Below are 22,229 nucleotides of genomic sequence, written 5' to 3' on the forward strand. Positions count from 1 at the left end.
AGTTGCTTAATTTTTCAAAAAAAAAAAAAAAATATTATGAAAACAAGAAAATAAGATCAAGTCTCCATATTCTCCCCTACAGTTGGAAAATAATGTATCCTGATTTGATAATGGGTGGAGTTACTCCCCCATCACAATTAGTTTAATGTGTTATAATTAAACACATATAAAATAGTTCACTTCCTAACAGTTGCTAACAATATTCCAGTGTAAGTAGATATTACAAGCACTCGATAATTATCGACAAGGCGCCTGCAAGTCGATTCCCGGTCAATTTTGTCCGTGCGTTGCGTAGGACCAATCTCGATCGAAAGTTGACTGCAATTCCGTTCATTCGTTCGTTCCGTAAGGCTCCTCTACACCAGTCATTGACGGTGATTTAATTAGACGTTTATTATCACTCGGTCAAACCGCTCGCATGCATGCATCAGGTGGAATGTTTGTAACTGGCTTTACGAACAAATTATGACTTGCTAATTCACCGGGCTAATGGATGCTGGAGGTCATCTGGAGTGAATTGAAGTGCGGTACAGCATTGGAAACTGGAGTGAATGGAAAAGGAACTCACCATCAACAGCATCTCTGCATCAATCTCGTTGAAACCGATAGCAAACGATTACAATTAGCATACCGAGAGCTGCGCCATATTGGCAGTTTAAATGAGTTTGCAGCATTTGCATCAGATATTGTTCGCCATTATTTAGACCGCCGATTAATTGGTGACATTTTAACGATCACTTAATAGATGGTTTGCCTTCTCGAGTTTGGGGGGTTTAAGTTGATCCGAGGAAAAAAAACAAGAGGAGAACAGATCGTATCGATTTTGCGCTGCGCCGCCGTCGCTGTTTTAGTATCATTATTCAGCACATAATTAGAATTCAAATTTAATAGTTTTGGCATTTGGATGATTTCGATCGTCTTTGAGACTCTGTTGCATTTAGTTCATGGGAAACGAAGAAGTCGAGTCAAGTAAGACATTAGAGCAGCAGATGGGAACTAGGGCTGAACAAATTGAGACCCCAGCGCCGAGCCGTGGAAATCAATCAAAGTTAGGACGATGAAGTCAGCAACAAGAATATTAAAGTTCATTTAAAAAAGTTGTTCCGAAAAGCAGTAAACTTCATAATGTTCACCCTTCTCACTCCAAAAACATCTCCAAAGAGACCTACATAAATTGGCCGTCAAACATCGAGAAATGCACGTGTGCTTTCCAAATGCACACATTACCTGCGCGTGGATAAGTACGTCATAAACTTGGCGATGGCGTTCACGTTGAATTTTACCTGAAGGATTAAGGTAGGTACATACGCACATAAAACGGGAACATTCATTTTACTGCCCACACCACAAGACTGAGATGAGCTGCGATGGCGGATGATGATTCCTTAAAAACACCAACCACACACGGCTTAAGCCACATTGTGCCTTCGAGGGTGATTTGTTCGTGTCCCAGAGGTGGTTGATGAGTTGTACTAAAGTGGCTGAAAATTTAACTTTTTGTAGAAAAAATCAGAAAATTCAAGAAACTCCTCGAGTGTTTTCTTTTGCAGAAACTAGGAATTTTTCTAATTGCAAAAAACAAAAAAAAATGGTAATATAAAATGGATCTGTGCATACAATTTTTTGATAACATGGAAACTTTTCATAGTTGTGAAGGAAATATAGGGTGTTTAATTATGTCTAAGCACGATTTTGATACAACCCTGCTCATTCTGGATGAAGTTTGAACAGCTGATTTGTGCTGTGTGTTGTTTTTTTACGGTTCAACTTAGCTTACAACTCTGTGAATCATGAGCTCAAGTTTTCATAATTGTTGTGAAAGTGAGAAGCATAATGGTGTACTTTCCTCAATATTTCGCGGAGTCATTTGGCGAAAATGGAAGAAGTAAGCATTGGAACGGTCTGAAATGCGATATTCAAGGAAAGCAGCTTCGTGGACACAAAAAAAATCTAGGAGGTAACCGGATCCGGTGGACAAAACTTTAGACCGGAAAGTTAAGCAAGTTGGAAGACTGCTTCAGTTCGGGATGTGGCTAAAGAGTGTAATCCCCTCTCAGCATCGTCAACCGTGCCAAGGTAATATTGGGTCTGAAGACATATAAGAAGCAGGAGAAGTCAAAGCGGAGTCAAAAACAAACTGCTTCCGTCAAACCAAAAGCTTGTAAATTATATGATCAACTGCTGTGAGGAAAATCACTGCTAGGAAAATTATCATCGACGACGAAACCTATTGCAAGTTTGATTACAAAACGTTTCCGGGTGATTAGTATTACACTGTTCAAGATGGCGAGATACAGAGACATCAATTTTTACAGAAAAAAAATCGGTGAAAATGTAGTGGTTTGGTAAGTCATATGTAAGTGTGAGATGAGACGAGTGCTCAAAGTTGTCCTCAAGCGAAACAGATTGAAACTTTTTGGATCCATACCATTTTTTTGTTTCGATTATAGTCGTTTTCAAACCTTTGTGGCATTCACGACTTTATATCAACGCTGCAGTTGGAGGACAGTTATTGAAAAACTTATCCGGTACAACTCTGTTAGATGTTTACTATTGGGCTCGAACTCGCGGACATCGGCACATGAGGCAACTGACTAGTCAACTGAGCTATATCAGAAGCCCAAAGCATACCAAATTGTGTTTCAGAAAACATGTGAATCCTGCAGATTCTATCGTAAATTTTGCAAAATACTGAAAAAAGAGTTTTAAATCATCGCAAATCAGTCTGTGCGGAAGCTTATGAGCAGTACAGATATTCACTGTAAAAGAAGATTTTAAATTAGATTTGCTCCTTTTAAAAATACTGTTCATTTTAAATCGAACTTAGACATAATGAGAGACCCCAGAAGTATTGCAACCTTGAACAAAATATTTTCAGATTTACCTGTGTCTTGATTGCTTCTAGTCTATTTTTGTTTAGGGGAAGTTGGATTATCATTTAGAATCGTATTAATAGAAAATGCCTATTTGTCTGGTTTCATGAAGCCAATTTTGAATTGTTAACGTCTCAAATTGCTGATCTATAGGGGACAAAAAAATTGATCATTACTTGTCTTTGAATGAATTGCATCCATTAAGATTGACTTGAAGTCGTTTTTACTTTCAAATTGATTCTTCCCCTTTGAAGTAAAACAAACTTAAATCGTAACGATGTAATTGTTTTGCAATTTAAGAAATGATGGAACCATGGAATCCAAAGTTCTGGACTTTGATTTATTATTTATGATTATTTGAAATTGAATATTCAGTTTAATTTAAACGATCCAGAAAGCGAATGGAGATTAAAATTTTGAGTTGAGTTATATGTATAGCAGAAATCGCTTTCACCTGAAAACGGGGCTCATCTACAAAATAAACGAAAACAATATATAGTTTGAATAACATCGTAACATAAATGTTACTAAAATATAAGATTATTAATTTTCCAGTCTACTTCGAAAATAGACTGTATTCAATCAAATCCAATGCAGTTGAAAGATCTGACAGACCATTGTTCACGAAATTAAAAAAAATTGGGATCTGTTTTGCTAATTTCCATCAAACTATACACAAAGTTGGATCAGTCGAGATTCAATATTTCATTTCTATTCAGTTTGTATGCTGGAATTTTATTAGACCTTATTGTATGTATGATATTTATAAGAAGTTAAATTTTGAAGATGTTTTTCAAGGATTTTTTATTGGTGTGAAATGGCAAACATTTAGGCTAAATGGAATTTGTAATTATGGCTAAACTGGAAATCCAAGGGAATTTTGGAAAAGTTACAAAGGATCGCATTGATCAGTGATTCAATTTCATGGCAGCCGTCCAAAAATGTATGTGTAATTTCAACATGATTGTAGGAAGCCACGCTCAGTAGTAGAAATCTTCACACACACACACAATAACTACATTTTGCTTAAAAAAATTTCAAAACTAGAAAAACATATCATCGATAACAATTTCGTGAATGGCAATTTTTAGAGTGTCTACAAGTTAATCAGTGTTTTCCGATTGTCTTGTCAAAAAGTTATTTATATGATTTAAATTATTAAAAATTTAAAAAACAAATAGAAATACTACGAGAACTCAATTATTATTAAAACAACTAGAATTGTCCAAAAACGAAAAAGTTTTGTTTTCAAATCTAATGAATGAGAGAGAACATTATATGGTAGGTTTGTTTTTGGATTTTATTTGTTTTTATTTATTGTTTGAATAATATTGGAAATAAATTCCGAAAGGTTTTTTTTTTAAAAAATATTCTTTAGGCAGAACATTATATACCGTCAAATGGGGCATCATGCAACAATTTTCAACTTCAATGGCTTCTAAAAACTTAATGCCCACAGATAATTGTACCTTTTTTGCATCAAAAGTTTCAAGGTTTATGGGACATCCATTTGACGTAGTCAGAAAAATTATTGATTTCATCAGTTATTTTTATTTTTACAAAAACATGCTATTTTTGCCGTACTAAGAAAAAAAAAAGGGTTAGTTGCAACAAACTTTGTATTTATTGAAAAATCAAATGAAAACGATTGAAAATGAATAGTTTTTTTAAAATATATGTATTTGTGATATTGCATAAAGCACTAATTCCAGTAATTTTTAGTTTTGTTTGAATTAAATTTTACATTTTTCTGTCAAAAATATTTTTAAAGAAAAAGTATAAGGGTGCTGCATACATTTAGGGGTAATAACCCAAGTAACCAAAAGTTTCATAAAACAGGCTCTTAGAAGCTTACTCAGCTTTGTTTAACGAATGAATAGCATTCTACTCAGCCTTAATTTTAAGTTCTTATCGATACTTTCAAAGTCCATATTTGAAGCTGAGTAGAAGGCTATTCAGCCTCCACACGAAACCTCGAAAAATAAAAATTAATAAAAAAAAGAATCATACTTTTCCTTGCTTTGGATTGTTATACCTATTTATTCTAATTTAATGTTGCTGTAACTGTGAATGAGTTTTAACTTACTTGAAAAATTTGCATGCTTGAAGATTTGAACCTGAACCAACGAGGTGAGAACTGAACACGCTACCTCTGTACCATGGCCAATACTAAGATTGCTGTTATTTTAAACATCAATTTAAAAGAAACTTAGAATAATCGCTTTTTCAAAGCACCAAAGGATGTATAAATTTTTTCCAAAACAAACTAGGAGGAATCGAAATTAAACGTAAGTAATTTTATTTTTTAATTTTTTTAATTAATTTTCTATCTATCTGTTTCCAATTTTAGTTTAAAAATGGAGAGCGCTTTCATGTGATTTCTCATCAAGGTTTTTTCCAATCATGACAATCAAGATTTGAGGAACTGTTTCAAATATAGAAAAGGAATAGAGAAAGTTAGAGTTAAGTTCATCCTTTTGAAGAATATATTGCTAACAGCTGCGAAAAGCTACCGTCGATACTAGCTGGTAATAAATTTGCTCTAGGTGCTGGAGGTTTTCCAGCTTCAGCTGTTTTTTTTTTCAATTTGTTAGATATGAATATTGTGAAAATAAAATAAAAGTGAAATATATGTTAGATTTATGCCGTCTATCCATTTTGATTTCAACAGTGGATTTATTTGAGGGTTTAATTCGTTGTTCGTATATTCGTAGCTTTGATATTTTGTTTTTCACTCTTGGAAAAACCTTAACGCTAATGTTTGCATTGCATTGCAAGTTCTATAGAAGTTCCTCATGGAACCAAAAAGTTCGTATCATGTTCTGCATGGAACCAAAAAGTTCGTAAGAAGTTCTGTATGGAACCGAAAAATTCATTAAAAGTTCGTAACGAAGCACGCTAAGCCAAATCGAATCCTAGATTTTTTAAGGTACTTGCAACGCACAAAAATGTTCTATGCTACTTTTTTAGACTTTTTATGTTCGTTCAGAATCCCAAAACCAGCACTTATTTTCATTTCTCTCGAGTACCTTTTATCCAGCCAAATGTGAACTTTTGATGTACAAAATTAAGTATCTATGCGACTTTTGGTTACTTGGGAAATACTTAAAAAATTGCTATACTATTTGGAATCATATATATTAAGGGGGGGGGGGGGTAGGGTCTAACACTTTCAAAAAATCGATTTTTTTATTTTTTTATTTTCTTATTGTAAAACATTTCAAGAATGTTGTGTCAAATTTTCAAGTCAATTGAAGCAAAACTGTAGAAGTTATAGGCCTTTATCTCCTCCTATCTAATACTGCAATAAAGCAAGAGCAGAAACTTCAAACGGGTTTTTCTCGAAAGCACATTTTTAAAGTCCGTGGACATCGTCATTTGAAAACTACTTATCCGATTCTTTTCAAATTTGGAACATATTTTCTACATATAAAATACCAGACCCCAACGTTTTTCTTTTTCGATTTTTTTTACTTTGGGAAGATTTTACAGGTGAAAAATGGCGGATTTTTAAGTGAAAAATCGTAGTTCTTACTTCAAACAGCCACAAAAATTTCATAAAATTATTTTTAAGTTTTATGAAGAGATTAACCACCGTAATTTTTGTTTGTTACTTTGATTTATCGGCCTAGCGGTGAAAAGTGATGTCCTTTTTAGTAGGGACATCTAAAGATTATGAAATTTTTTATATAGATGGATAGAAGGCTAGAAGAAATGAAAGATGGTGAAAATGAGCGGGTAGAATTTGTCTAGAAGCATTACCATCACATACCAAATTTTTGTTCCTCACGAGCCTACTACTATGAAGTGGTAGATACAGATAGAGTTGCATCTACCACCACACATTAGTAGGCTTAGCGTGGTCCGCCCCACAAGCGAGAACTTGTAGTGCGGACGGATTTTTAAGTTAAATAAAAACGTTGGGGTCCAGAAAAACATCTATTAAAAATATTTTGCTATGATTTTTTGACTTCAGATGATTCTGTGCTGAGATACAGTGTCCACCGCAAATCGTGTTTTCTAAAAGGCATCCTCGAAAGTGCTCCGTCACCGGCTCATTTTTCAATATTTTTCTACGAAAAAATTACTAAATGTTCTTTTAACAATGCTTTGTATAATTCAAAATTTTTTAATACATTTGTTTGAACGATAGCTCTTGAAAAAAATCGTGAAAATGGTGTTTTTTTTATACCCGTTAGACCCTACCCCCCCCCCCCCCCCCCCTTAATGTTTGGATGGATTAAGTTTGGAAATAAACAAACACTTCACGAAAAATTATCATATTCTAGCATATGGAAACGAGATTTATAAGGGGTTCATTCAGTTGCCTTTAGCCGTTTCTCGAGTTCCAAATATGATCTGCTGTGCAAAAAAAAAAAAACTTTCCTGGAATGCTGTTGCCTTGTTCGAAAACCGGATCCATCGGAATGCAACCCGCAAATAGATGCACCGATTTTCGAGACGACCAAATTCAACATCTACGTTAAGTACGTTAAGCGCGTACGTTAAGCTCCAGACCGTTGACCCTAATGATCGCAATTGGACCGTTGACCCTAATGATTAGCACTCATACAGTGCATTCATGCCGTGATAACGAAATATCAACACGGCTAGCGCATCGATAGAACCATTGCGCGCAATAGGGAAGCTTTCTGGAGCTTAACGTACGCCATATTTTGCCCGTCCGGAGTATACGTGTTCACCACATGTAGACTTCGGACCAACCAGATTTCATTGTATAGGTTAAGGTAGTGCCACCTCTATCCCGGTACTACTTCTCCTAAATAATGAAATGTTGCAGGGTAAAGTATGGTGTACGTTAATAAGTTTCCTCGCAAAAATGCTCTTTCGCTCTTTTCAACATCTGTAAATTTTCTTCTCACTTCTCTATCCATCTTTATCAATTTCATAACTACTTTTCACCGATATGCCGAAAAATAAATTTACAAAATTAAACATATATTTTTGGAAACTAGATTCATAGTGCATCTCAAATCTATCACAGATTTTGAAAAAAAAATCGATGTTATTAGCAATTCATTAAGTAGGAGAAGTAGGAACAAATATTTTGTGAAAAATGAGAAGAAAATTATACTTCATTGCTCTATAAAACACAATTAATTCATGATAAACCTTACACAAACATATGAAATTCTTGGTATATTTTCAATTTTCAAAAATTTGAAGATTCACGAATTACCTTGTCTAAATTATAGCAAAAATAGTAAGACACCAAAATATACAGATTTTCACCAATATCAAACACCTCAAAATACAGTTTTTCAGTAAAATTCCACGCCGAGTTGCATATCAAAAGAAGAAAAATGTTTCAACTTTTTGAAGAATCAAAAAGAGGCTGCTTAAACGTGCTAATGAAAAAGTTATTCAACTTTTTCTGTTGCAAGTATTTGATGATAATCATGAAGTTCAAATAATGTTTCTCAGAAACTATTTCTTGCAATTGAAGCCTACAGTAAGATCTGTTTAAAAAATAAAGTTCTAAAATGTGCTTTTAATTTTGTACTTTAATACCTCAAAAAATTAATTAAAGTCGTTTTTTGGATTTTTAAATTTTAACTTTTTTGTAGAAATCGAGCTAAACTTTCTAACAAGCTCAGTGCCTAGAGTAGTTTGCCATCTATAGGGGAGAATGAGGATACTTGATCCCTGGGGATACTTGATTCCTTAGCTATATCTCGAAACTGGAATGACTTACGAAGATCAAATGTTCTAGAAAAATGTGCCAAAATGAGCAAAATGACAATGCTTGTAGTTTAAATTTTTTTAACAAAATAATTGTTTGAGTAATTGAACTTTGTTTGAAAAATTTCACAAAATGTAACTTGAAGATCTTTTTTCATCACTTTAAAATGTTCCTTACAGCGGAAAATTATGAAAAAAATGTTTGTTCCAATGTATCAATCGTTCGAGCGTAAAATGAACTTCATAATGCCATATTTTCAAAGCAATGGAAAACTCTCAACTTTTTTCAGAAAAATTTTTCTAAAATGTTGATTATGGGTACAATTGATCCCCTAGAGTTGGGTACAATTGATCCCCCTTCCAAACGGCATATTCTTCTTCTGAATTGATCGTTATGATTGCTGATTACGAAATTACTAATATTTATGCAAAAACTAATATTTATCAAACAATTGTCTTAAGAAAAGAGCAGAAATAATTAATTTTCTCTAAGTTATAAAAAAGCGCCTTTAAGTATGCAATGTTTTTAGCGTTGAGACAAAGTTATAGAATTTTCTTCTTATGTCTGCTATAAATTGTGAAATGAGAACAAACATGACCAAAATAGTTAACTAACATTCTTTCTTGGGGTTTTGTTTGATTTTTATACAAGGATTAGGGCTTCCTGAATAAAAAATCAAGTCTCCTTCAATAGGGGATCAAGTCTCCCCTAACTTCAGAAAAATCGCAATTCTTTTACTCCCACGAAAATGCTTCTAGTTCATCAACGGATTCAAGTATCGTTCTAATTTTTGGAGCATAGAAACTTGAAGTTACAAGCTGTCAGAAAATGTCAAAGACAGCGATTTGCTAAATTTTTCCAAAAAGATATGGTGAAAATAAGAAAAGGGGATCAAGTATCCCCACTCTCCCCTATCTATATACATTTTTCTCCGTTTTGGTCAAATTTGCAAAAATTAAAAATTTTAAAAACATACAAAATTAAAAAGTTTTGTTATTTTCAACTTGAATAAATAAGCAAAATTGCTTATTTAAGCATCGCAATGGACTCAACCAATAGCAAAACGATGAAAATTTGACTTTTGCACGAGTAATGAACCTCTTTTAAAGGGTCTTCAAATGTGTGAATTTGTGATGAAAATTAACAAACTTTTGAATTTTTTTCTTGAGTTTAAAAAATAACGAAGTTATAAAAAATCTCCCATAATTTCGCAAATAAAAAATTTGATATTTGAACTTAATAATGCCATAATAAAATAGTTTTTTGGTTTGGACAAACCCGAGATATGACAATTTAAAAAGTACAAGTTTTTCCTAAGAAATCCCTTATAACTAATGAACGCTTCCAGATACACAAGTTTGCGCTATGAGAAAAATGTGCGTATTTGTATTTTATACAAATGCCTAGAAGACATTATTTTTATTGTAAAAGTCGATTAAAAAAAGTTAGAACCAGTATACTGTTTTTTGACACACCCTAACATTTTAATATTAAAAAATCATCACTCGCTTACGAAACGTCGTATGTATGTAGTGTCTTCGGTAAAGTTGCCTCAAAAACCATTGGCTATAACTCTGTAGAAGACAGTTTGGCTCTCTGGAAAAAGTTTTTATGTGTAAATCAGGCAAAAATGACACACCCTAATGTTTGATTTGAGATTTTTAAAACACATGGTTTGATTAGCATTTTTGCTGAAGACACCTCTTATAGTATCTTCCTAATTGATTTTGTCACGAAAAAGTTCCGTCCTGGACCACTGTGCATTGACTACTAGGACGTGACTGGCGCCGTTATTGATGTTCAAAGCGATAGCATCAGTTTTGGGCAGTGTGAATAAGCTGCTGAACAAATTTGATGGCCTCGATCATATTTAGTCTGAAATTGCAAATTTAATATAGAACTTTGAAAATACGTTCTTAGATTTAAATAAAGTTAAATTCCAAAACATCAAAATAGATGTATCCTTCTTCTTAGAACTCCAGTTCTGCTAAAATCATTATTTATTTTGAAAAAAAAAAAATAGAAACAAAACGTGAACACAACAACTCACGAAATTTCACGTTTTCGTCCTGACTCCAGAAAATGCTTCAGAAAAGAAATTTGTGTATCGATGAGCTGTGAAGACCAATAACAGCTCATCCAAACGAAAATTTCGAAGCTAGAGAGGCCATTTGAGCCAGAAAAACGATATGAAATTTGGTAAGTCACGTCACTCGAGTCGCAGAATAAGCCCCATTGATATTCTAGCGCAAGCCACGCTAGTAAACAATCCATACGCTCATCGCGACGCAACAAAGTCGCGAAACGACCACAGTGTACAGTGTGGATTAAGCCATATAAATCTCCTGCGTTCCGAGGGGCACCGATAATGGTAATGAGCGAGAAAAACGACCCTTTAAAGAGGTCGTATTGTTTGGTTAGAGGTTCGTCTTTCGTCTTTCGTCTCTGGTAGGACTTTGTTGTTGTTTTCCTTTTTCATTTTTTTTGTTGTGTTCTGAACAGTTAAGCTGCGGTGGAGAAATTATGACCCTTTTTTCATTCGCAGGGTCCCTCAAGGATGGAAGACACTTACTTTCGTCTGTTGCCCTGAGGAAATGACTCGAGCTGATGAACGTGACTCATAAAACAGTTGAAAGAAAGATTGAACGACCCAAATCGCCGTCTTTCATTAATTATCGATCGGTTTTGGTGCGTTAGCGGAGTTAGGAAGGGGGGTTTGAACATTTAACGACTGCTCCAAGTCTCATTTGTAGCTGATTAATAAATTCATAACGCTATAGGTGATGAGGAATCCTAGGGGCCTGACTGGGGTTGTCGAGTGTTTTGAGGTTGGTACCGTTCGGAATATTCGGTGTTGGTGTTGTTTTTTCCTCCAAAGTGCTTAATCGCCAAGGTAACACGGTCTCGTTAGCAAGCAGCCAGCAACTCCGGTGTTTTGATCCCATGATCGAAAACAACTGACCGGGGCGTCCTACCCGTTTCTTCAATATCACACGGCGTGAGCGCAGTGAGAAAACGCATAAGCATAAATGTCACATGTGTCATTAATCATGATTTATAGAGTGTCAGCAAACACGCCTATCTTCGTTTTTTTCCACAACTACTCGGCTATAACCAGCCGAGGTTAACGTATTTTTTTCGACGTTATCACACCCTGGCAGAGCTGAGACAGAGCGTGGCGTTTATTGGATATTATTATTGGGACGGAAAAAACAGCCTTCAGCATAGGTGGGTAGTCTGCATTCAGGATTCGATGGATCTGGCGCCTGGCAGCATATGAGCCCCTCTTAGGAGATTGTTTTTAGTCATTATTTTTATTCTCACTTCTTGGGGGCGAGAGGAAAAAAAACGCAGTAAAATGAAGTGTGATTACACTTTCCTGCACCGACCGTGTCAACTTTGCTGCGCCGAATGGGCGCTAAAATCTTTAAGTGATCTGTCAACTTGGTGTTGACGATTGACGTCCGTCCGCCGAAGCCCCTCCTTGGTAATTGACAGGTCAGTTTGAAGCTTAATCTAGCTTTGGGACAGTTAAGTTCAACACGGGAGATATCATTAAAATCTTCCTTTACTGGAATGACAATCCGTCTCAAGGATAGACAAGTTTTAAACTTTGTCAATGTTATGGGAAATTAAGTAAATTTTTGCAGTCAAATTTGCATTTTTCCTCGTAGAAATGGAAAAACTTAGAGTATAAAGTGTAATGAAAGGTATAATACCACAGAAACAAAATGTCCAGTTAGGGGTTTAGTTTAGGGGTTTAACACCTCCCCCCCCCCCTCGTGAAGATTTTTTCCAAGTAAAATTTTGAGTAGTAAAGAGAAATTACTTGATCTTAAAAGTTGTTTAACAAGAAAGTAGGTATGCAATATTGCTAGCCTCCGCCGGAAATTACTTTAAATAATCCTAGGCTTAAGACATTACATATGTAGGTACATATATGCCGGTCACGAATTGAAACTAATTTTTTAATTGTCAATTTCGATTTGCTATTCATCAACCTTTTGCATTGATGCTCTAAACTTGACATAAAAAGTTTTTATTCAGAAATGTAACCAAGCATATTCAGAATTTGAAACCAATCACTTTAACTTCTAAATTAATTCATCAAATACTTATATTAAAGCTTAGTTCTTTTAGAAATGGGACACTTTCTTTCGCTTATTTTGTAGTAAACGGACATTCAAAATTTTTACAGCATTCTGCTGATTGTAAAAAGTACTATCAGACTTATTTTTCCTAAATTTTAAATTTACTTGTTTCTGAGATATGCACGATGCAAGAGAAAAGAAAAAAAACATTGCACAGTTTCCTTCAAAATCCATAATTTCAAATTGATAGCTGGCAAAACCGTTGATTATTCATAGAATTACTGTATGTGAGTTATGGAAAAGTATGGAAACACTGGCAAAAATATCCACAAAGGGTCATCAAGGAAAGTCAAGTCTCATATCATCATTCTCAATATTGAATAAGCGAAAACCAAGTGTATATCGCAGAAATGTGAAAAAAATACTCCGATAACCCAAAAGTGTTGCCTAAATAGTTATAAGTCAATCAAACTTTACCTCAAACAACAGCAAAACAACAAGTTTTTGCTAGTTCCAGAGCTCGTAAGCTGTATAACCGATATCGAGGCAATGACGCAGTTGATTTCTGATGGAAGACAAAATTAATGAAAAAAACCCTAGCATATTAAAGTTTGTATTTGCTGGTTGTTTTATATAAAATGTAATAATTTGCCAAAATTCTGCTCGTGAGGAAAAGTTCAACAATTTTTAAAGCAAAAGCTTTGGTTTTCGCTGTTTTAGAAGCTATAAACGAGTAATCTTTTATGTACCCTTCACAACCTACGATTTTACTAACCGATTATACTTTAAGTTCAATCACTTGATGGTTTTGCTTCGTTATTGACAGATTTTTCCAACAGAAATTCCATTCAAAACGCTTATAAATGGCTCATAAATAATTAAGTTTTTTTTAAATTTCGAAACAGCTGTAGCCACTAAATTGCTCTTAGTTTCTTTAAAAAGAGAAGTATTAGACCGAAAACTAGCAGAAATTAAATAAGGAGGATGTAGCCACTTAAAATACAGATAAGACGAAGAATAAATTGGAAAAACTGATCAATATCATGACTGAAATAAGTGTGCGCCGACCGATGGGAGATACAAGAATAAAGTGGAAATTTTTTCTCACAAAAAACGATAAATAATTTTTTTTTAAGTTTTTCATGAAAAATCATAAGATCACCTTCATTTCCTTTATAGAAAGTGTTTCGCTCAAATAAATGGGTTTTAAAATACACGCGTAACTGTCCCATTTCTAAATGCACTGAGCTTTATATATCAACAAGTTGGAAACCCTGTATCATAAATCACGATGGTCATCAGAATTAGCAAATTAAAATCTTAAACCTAGTATCCTCTACTTTATTGCTAAAAATTTTAATTTACAAAACATTTTGCAGATATGAATATTCTTCAAGAAACCAATTTCAGTCTCAATTATATTTTGTGTTTCTTGTTCTTCTAAATACTCAACATCACATTCAAAAACGTTTCGATAAACTACACAAGGCCACAAAATTAACTTCCTTGGAGGTGCAAAGAATTAAAAAGATTATTTTGAATAGTTTGGCTGCACTGGATCTAAATATGCAATTTTACTATCAGCTTTTGTTCTTTGAATAACTTTGGCAAATATTTGAAAATCATTAAAAAAATTTCTGCATTTTTGACAAAACTTTCAAACAAAAACGTCTCGGTGGTCGAGTGGTTAGCGTGGTAAGACGGTAATTGCTGGTACACTGATGGCATGGGTGCGATTCCCATCTCGGTACTGGGTGTTAAATGTTAATCTTAAATTGTCCACGTCATTTATTCAGTCTGTAAAGTCTAAATCGGCTAAGACGGTGTATGTCTTTTCTCTTTTCTCTAAAAAACACAACATCTAAAAATAAAGAAAAAAATCAATTTTCAACTTTCCTCAAGACGACAAGTAATCTTGAGGTCCGCAAAAAGTTATACAGGTTAGTATACTTTTCCCCATCTTTAATAAATTTTTAACCAAATTGAATTTTAGATATTTTCAAAATAAATATCTAATTGTTTTGCAGATCGCAGGTTCGAACAAATTTTTATAAAAGAATTCAATTTTTTTGAAACTTTATTCAGTTATTTCAAAAATACTTGTAACTTTCCAAATTTTAATCTGTAATCTTTCCAAATTTTTATAAATTGAAGAATTTAACTTTTATAAATCATGCATCATCATTTTGGAATATTATTCCTTAATTTGGCATAATAAACCAATTCAGAACTAGATTTTTTCCTGTAACTGTAGATTCGTTACTTCATCAGTTATCAATGATTGATTTCACTTAATACTGATACATTTTAAAGCTTATAAACTCCATATCACTAAAACGCAAGGTGACAGACAAAATTTGACAGAAGAATCGATTTCAGAATGCTTAAATCTACCAAATCAACGATTCAATCATAGGCACCAAGATGCTGTTCCTTTAAGGTATCAAACTCTTTTTTTATTTTTTTTTTAAATGATAAGTTTATCGAAAAAAATCTTCTAATATATTAAAAACTAATCTTTTTCATTATCATAGTTCGTTTATTTTCAAATAAATTTTGTTACCGCTGCGATATTCAACTCGGTAAAGTTTGCATAAAGTAAGTTGTCATTTGTTTCTTTTCTTTTATTATTTGTTGATTGTTAAATATTATTAAATTATTCATTAATCATTTCATCAGAGCAAGATAGGTTTAGTTAAACCGCCAAGTCATCCAGGTCGATAAAGATATCGTCAAATCTTTAAAACATAACCTTAAACATAAAACAGGTTAAAATACGAAGTTGTTAGACGAACTTGAACAAACAAGAACAAAACGTGCGCAGCAGAAGAAGATAACTAGTTGTGCTAGAGTACGAATCAGGTAAAGTGTTAACCAGTAGAAATCCCGGTAGCCCTCGTTGTAACACCGTGACTAGGACCCAAAAGTCTAGAGCTACATTCTAGAATTCTCGAGGTCTTCATCTGGTACTGCCATTGGAACCAGACGAGCAGGCGCTCAGCCGGGAATATTTACATTCCATGCGCAATCGGTAGGCTGAACGGAGTCCAACATCCGTTTCGGCCTGAGGAGTTGACGAGGAATTGGCAGAGTTACCGCCAATTCTCGACAGTTGCCTAGCCACATCATCCCAAGTACCCGTAGCGTTCCGAAGGAGAAGCACCATCAGCAGCGAAGGCCGGCCCAACGAAGCACACAACACACAAAACACCCAGGTTTTCCAATAAAAAACTTAAAAACTCTAATTTTACAGAGATAGTGTGTTTAACTACTACGAAGAGTCCGCGATCAGCATTTTTGTAAAAGCCGACCTTGAGGAGCTCCGTTTCTGCTCAAGATCGAGCTAGCCAGAAAAGAAGGCCTTGTGTGCCCACCCTCCACTGAGTCTCCAAAGGAACGACCAGGACTCGAGGGCTTAGGTTTGGCCCCCTCTGGTCCAGACAGTAATAATTTACCGAATTTTAAAGTAAAACTAATTAAATCTTATTTAATATTTTTCATAAATTTGTCTTTGTTATCCAAATCCGAATTTGTGTATTTCGAAAACAAAATGTTCTGGTTTTGAAACTAAATAGAATCCACCTTCTGTCCTTTTCAGAATCCAATAGTCCAATTGATAGCGACAAAATATTCAGATCTTGAAGTTTTTAATTTTAAAACCTTGAAAATTTATAAAAGTTTCTCTAGTTTTCATTATCTTAAATCATTATTTTTATTTTTATTTTAGCAGTTTCTTATTGATCATTTCCCTATTTGTAATTTGTCAGTATGATTGAACATGTATACAGTGTCGGACAATAGAATAGGACCACAGCTCAATCCAAAACAGAAAGTGACAAAACTTTGAGAAAAAAATTTCCATTTAAGTGCATCAAACCATTTACAAATTATAAATTCCATTCTTCGAAGAAATTAAAATCATCCGTAGTTAAAACAATTGTCGTTTATTTAAAAATGCGTTTTAAGCATACTTACTGACTAAAATAACGCGGCATAAAATAGGACCGCTTTAGAATTCATGGTAAAAAAAATTTAAAAAAAAGGAAATTCATACCGTGATCGTTTTGTAGGGTTATTACTTTGTGGTATAACCCTTATTACGCATCACTTCTCGCACCCGGTTCGGCATAGACTCCACCAGCTTTTGGCACGTTCTCACCGGTATGTTTGGGGTCGTTGTCTTGCTGGAACTGCCACTTTAGGGGCATCTCCCACTCGACGTGTGGCAGCATTACTTCCCGAAGTATCTGGGCGTAGAGATGCTGGTTCATAATCCGGTCGATCCAGTACAAGGGACCCACCCCGTACCAAGAAAAGCACCCCCACACCATGATGCTTCCTCCTCCATGTTTGAATGTTTTATTTGTATACTGGGGCATATACGTACAGCCGAGTGGACGATGGACCCAACTTTTTCCGTCCGAGCCGATGAGGTTCACTTTGGTCTCATCCGACCACAGCACATTTCTCCATAGTTTCTCCTTTTCCGGACCGACCCAATCGAAGTGGTCCTTCGCATACTCCAGCCGCACCTTCAAGTGCTACGGCGTCAGCATCGGCACCTTCCGGGGACTTTTTCCTCCTAGTCCCTTCTCCGCCAACCGTCGCTGAACTGTCCGGGAACTCACACATAAGTTCAGCTCGTCTCTGATCTGCTTGAACGCTTTGAAAGGGTCCTTTTACGAGGCCCGCTTGATTGCCGAATCGTCCTTCGGCGTCGTTTTGCGGGGGCGGCTGGTCAGTTCCCGTTTGCCGGTGCTGTGAAGCGCGTGGAAAACGAAACTTTTCGACCTTCCTAAGTAGTCGGCAATCTCGCGTTGGCTTTTGCCAGCCTTGTACAGATTCAGGATGATCGCTCGCTGGACCTCCGTGCAGTGCTGTGCCCGACCCATCGCTTTTTCGCCGGAAACAGAGTAGGAGGAAGGAAATCTTTATTTTTTGTTTGATTTCATTTACATGATTAATTTTATGGGAAATACTTACCAGGACACGAAAATGGACAAACAACACCGAAAACAACACCTTTTCTTCAAAACTAGAGCACTGAAAATGCCGGAACAGCCGAACCGATGAGCTGGTCTTATTTTATGACGCGACTTTTTTTCACCTTCTGACAGCTTTCTGGTCGAGTAGAACAAACGGGTTGCTTTGATTGCAACAAACGTGCAGTATACAAAGTTGGCATACAACAATAAGTGCTTGCCGCTAGGTGTCGCATATTATTATATTTGAATTGGCAGTTTAAAGGTGATTTGAATATTTTGCATTAGAGCGGTCCTATTCTATTGTCCGACACTGTATAAAGTTATTATTTTGAATTTTAGAATTTTTTATTTTATTTTATATTATGTTAATAGCTTAAATAACGAACTTTAATATAGAAAAGGGTAATTTCTTGTACTTTGATCACTGGCAGTCTTGAAATAAAATTATTTTTTTTTTCATATTTTTATAAAAAAAAATCAATTATCAACTATTGAATATATTCTCCTTTGTTCCAAATGTTTTTTTTTAAAACGAGAATTAGCATTTCATATCGTGATAGTTTGTTTTCCAAATTGAAGAAACTACAGCGGATTTTTTTCAATTATACCTTCCATTGAAAATGAAGAAATGAAATGTAAAATAAGATGATAACAATCACTATAATTTTTCTAACAATTTTTATTCATGATTAATTTTTAACGTGATCTGAAATTTATTTAAGAATTCGGATTTTTTAAAAATCTGGTGTTATATTTTATGTATTCTATATATGTGCATTAATTTTTATGTCCGTAGCTTTATTCGAAATTTTAAATTGCATTTTTTTTCCTGGTGTTTCGGGAATATTGATTTCAACTTTGAAATCTACACAGGTACCTATTTATTTTCAAACAAATTGAATGATTTATCAATGACTTACTTGAAATATCATTTATTTGAAACATTTATACAAAATCATAGTAGAAACATTCCTCGTAACTTAATACACTCCCACGCCAAATTTGGTTCCATTTGTATGATCAGTTCTCAAGTTATGAAGACTTGTTACTTCTATTTGTGAGACCCCCTCCCTCCTTCCAGTGAGAGGGAGGGGTCCCAAACTATTATAGGAACCTTTCCAGGCCTCAGAAGCTTCTTCCTGCCAAGTTTCACGTAAATCGTTTCCGTAGTTTTCGAGTCTATAGGGAACAGACAAACAGACAGACAGAAATTCATTTTTATATTAACAGATTCAGTTCGGGTCCTTGACAGTCAAATGTCAGGTTTGTTTGGGGTCCATAAAGTGTTGGCCCCCAAACACTGATGGTTGTCAAATTCAATGACAAAGGAAAGGGATGCCATCCCCCTGGCTTTAACTCAATAAAAGTAAACGATTCTTTGAATCATACAATTCAAAAATGTCACCTTATCAGTTTTCTAGCAGCGTATTTCGGGATTCTGAGCTTAACTTGGGAAGACAACTTTAAAATGCATTTTCCGGTCTCCAGGAGCGTTTTTTTTCGAGATTCCGAGCTTAATTTAGGATCACAACTTTAAAATGCGTTTTCTGGCCTCTAGAAGTTTTTTGGGATTCTGAGCCTAATTTTGGATCACAACTTTAAAGTGCGTTTTCTGGCCTCTAGAATTGTTTTTTCGGGATTCTGTGCTTACTTCGGGATCACAACTTTAAAATGCGTTTTCTGGCTTTAAGAAGCGTATGCGGAAACTCAGTTTGCAAAACCTTTTAACCCTTTTTAGTAACGAAGTTTGAAAGCTCCGTTGTAGTATTAAGTAAAGAACTGAAAACATAAATCGTATACTCAAAAGTCATTAAAAAGCTTACCGAAATAATTGGATCGTATGATTAGTTCCTTGTTGATAGATAAGCTGTGGTACAAACCTGAAATAAAGAGAGACAAAGTAAGTAAAAATGTAAATTAGACTATTTTTTTGTGAGAAATTTTTTTTGTGAGAAATTGAGAATATTTTACTATAAATCTTTTTAAACTCTGTTATCCTGAGAAATTGTAGTAGAATTCCACAAAAATGTATTATGAATTAAACCATTTCAAAAAGCCTCTTGAGACCATCCTTCAACACTTAACACTCAACATTTTCAACAGCAACTTTTTGCGTAAGTTGGTTAACCACAACAGTCAGCAGCCAGCAGCATTTTATGTGACGCAGCGACACTTGACATGCTTCGATCAGCTACTCGTGTTCGAATTACCGTTGACGCGTCGTCGGTCGTCGCATTGCAGAATACCAATCACCGCCATCGCCGCCGCCTGCTGGGTGATGTTGCAATTCTCCGTTTTTTCCCCAATTTTTTTTTCTTGTATCAAAATGCAACCTCTTGTTATGGAGTCTCCTTTCTCTTTCACCCCTTTTCAGTTTGTCGGTAGAAGCTTTGATCCTTAGCTGTTTTTGGTTAACAATTTTATGTTCATTAATTTTTTTTGGCTTCTGTCAGAGAGTCGAAGACGTGCCTTTTTGTTTACGGTTATCTTCCTTCTTCTGAGATTTTGAAAATGGGTCATTTACTGAAAACCATCGATCATTTCTTCACCGTGTGTCGGAACTTGAGACGTTCAATCAGGTTTTTTTTTGTTAAATTTGTACAGTTCACAGTATTCAGCCTATGACACTTGCAGACCTTTTTTTTCAAATGAAAGTGTTATAAATTTTATAAAGAGAATCATCGCCGTAGTTTATGTTTGTTACTTAATTTATTAGCCTTACCGGTGAAAAATGGTGTTCTTTTTAGTAAGAACGTCTTAAGATTATGAAATTTCCATAGACGGATAGAAAGTTAGAAGAAATGAAAGATGGTGAAAATGATCGGATTGATTTAATTTAGAAGCATTATCATCACAAACCAAATCAAAATTAACTCGTAAATCCTTTGTACCTCAAAGAAATGTGAATTTTTTGGCCTTGAGTAATTTATCGAAACCCTTTTGAATCAGGATTTGAGCATTACACCGAAAATAGCAGCACAAAAATTTGTTATGTTTTAAAAAAAAATGTGATTAGTGATTTTAAGTTGTTCACGTGTGTCCAGTTTGTAAAGCATAAATCGGCTGAAACGAAATATATGTCTTTGAATAAACTGAAGATCGTTCCAACATATCGACATTTTTCATATGAAAAATTGCTACACAAACGAGAATGAGAATAAGATCGGATCTAATGGAATTTTAAAGGAATGTGGTTTGATAACGCCAAATTGATTGATTCAAAATTAAACCTGCTTACTAAATAGGAGAAAATACTGTATCCTTGCTGGCTGATTGTTTCCATCCTATTTTGTCTTGTGGTGAGATATGGGATATGTTTCATTTGGTTTCTTCCACACATACTTATGCAATGCGTTTGCGCTGGGAGGACAATGCCAGTTATTAGAAAGCTTGTTAATGCTGGCCCGGCATAGAATCTTATGCCGATAATTACACCTCCAAGGAAGTTCATTATTGGAGTAGAGTATGATTTGTGGGTGTATAACAAGAAGAGGTTCTGTTATTTAACTTTTTGTCAAATAATATTTATTGAAAGGACACTGCATTTTATTGACAGCTTCCTTAATTCAATGTAACGTAATGCGAGTCTGCCAAATCGAGATCGCCTCATGCTGTACTTATTACAACTGTCAGAAATTATTGTTTTCGACATGTTGGTTGTCCAAAATAAAACCACAAAAAAACCAACAGCACCCAAACAAAAGTAAACCGAGCAAGGTGCCAATTGGGTGATGAAAGCTTTCGGACTTCTCGAATGCCGACCGCAGCCAAATTCTGCTCAGGTGGGCGAAAACTTCAATTTACTCTCTGTCTTTTTTCTTTAACAACAACCAAAAGGTAGGCTTTTTTTCACGACCCGTTACCTTAATTAATCGATTAAGGTTGATGGAATCACGTTTCTGCGCGTACCTAAAAGGAAACATTACCAGTAATATATGATCTTTCGATTGTTCATGGTTGGTAGCAAAAAAAGTGACTTAGGTCGTTTTCATTTCGACTGCAGCAGGGTGGATCTGTCTGGTCAGTTCGATACGAATGAAGTTTTTGTGTGCCTCCCCCCGAGAAAAAAAACTTAAGGTGGAGCCAAATTGAAAATGGCACAATGATGATTTATTGGCTTTGAGTTTTTTTTTATTAAATTTTTTGGGGTGGATTATTCCGCGTACACGTTTGCAACAATAACGACTTCAGCAAAAACGTGTAGACATTTTTATTAACCGATTCTGTCTGATTTCGGGGCGGCTTAAGAAAATAAAATTGAATTTTAGGCGGCCTGAGCGCAAGAAAAAAACACACTTGGTGTGGTCATCAAGGATCAAGTTTGAGTTGCGAGATCACGTAAACCTCTTGCCTAAATACTTGAAGTAGGTACTTGGATAGGATATATTGGTGAAATGTCAATAATCGGCTAAAAAGGTGAATGTTGTTTGTCGCCGATGCAGAAGAAACTTTCGATTTTTGCGGTTTCGTCTTTATGTAAGTGAGCAAGGTTTCTGCGTGATAAAATTTCAACTTGTTGCACCTTATTCAACCTTTCAAGTTTATTAAAAATGTCAAGTATTGGATTCTGAATTCG

The 22,229-nt window shown here is 34.9% G+C and overlaps 1 protein-coding gene across 1 annotated transcript in view; it reads right to left on the reverse strand.

The window, feature by feature from the left end:
• The window catches only part of LOC129751861 (semaphorin-5A), a 325,193-nt gene extending 305,664 nt beyond the window's left edge, over positions 1-19,529 (reverse strand). Inside the window, exon 1 of the mRNA XM_055747610.1 lies at positions 19,477-19,529. The gene's annotated coding sequence lies outside the window, so the exon portion shown is untranslated. The remainder of the gene's footprint in view (positions 1-19,476) is intronic.
• Between the last annotated feature and the right edge of the window lie 2,700 nt (positions 19,530-22,229).

This window comes from Uranotaenia lowii, chromosome 3 (genome assembly GCF_029784155.1).
Source record: "Uranotaenia lowii strain MFRU-FL chromosome 3, ASM2978415v1, whole genome shotgun sequence".
Taxonomy (NCBI): domain Eukaryota; kingdom Metazoa; phylum Arthropoda; class Insecta; order Diptera; family Culicidae; genus Uranotaenia; species Uranotaenia lowii.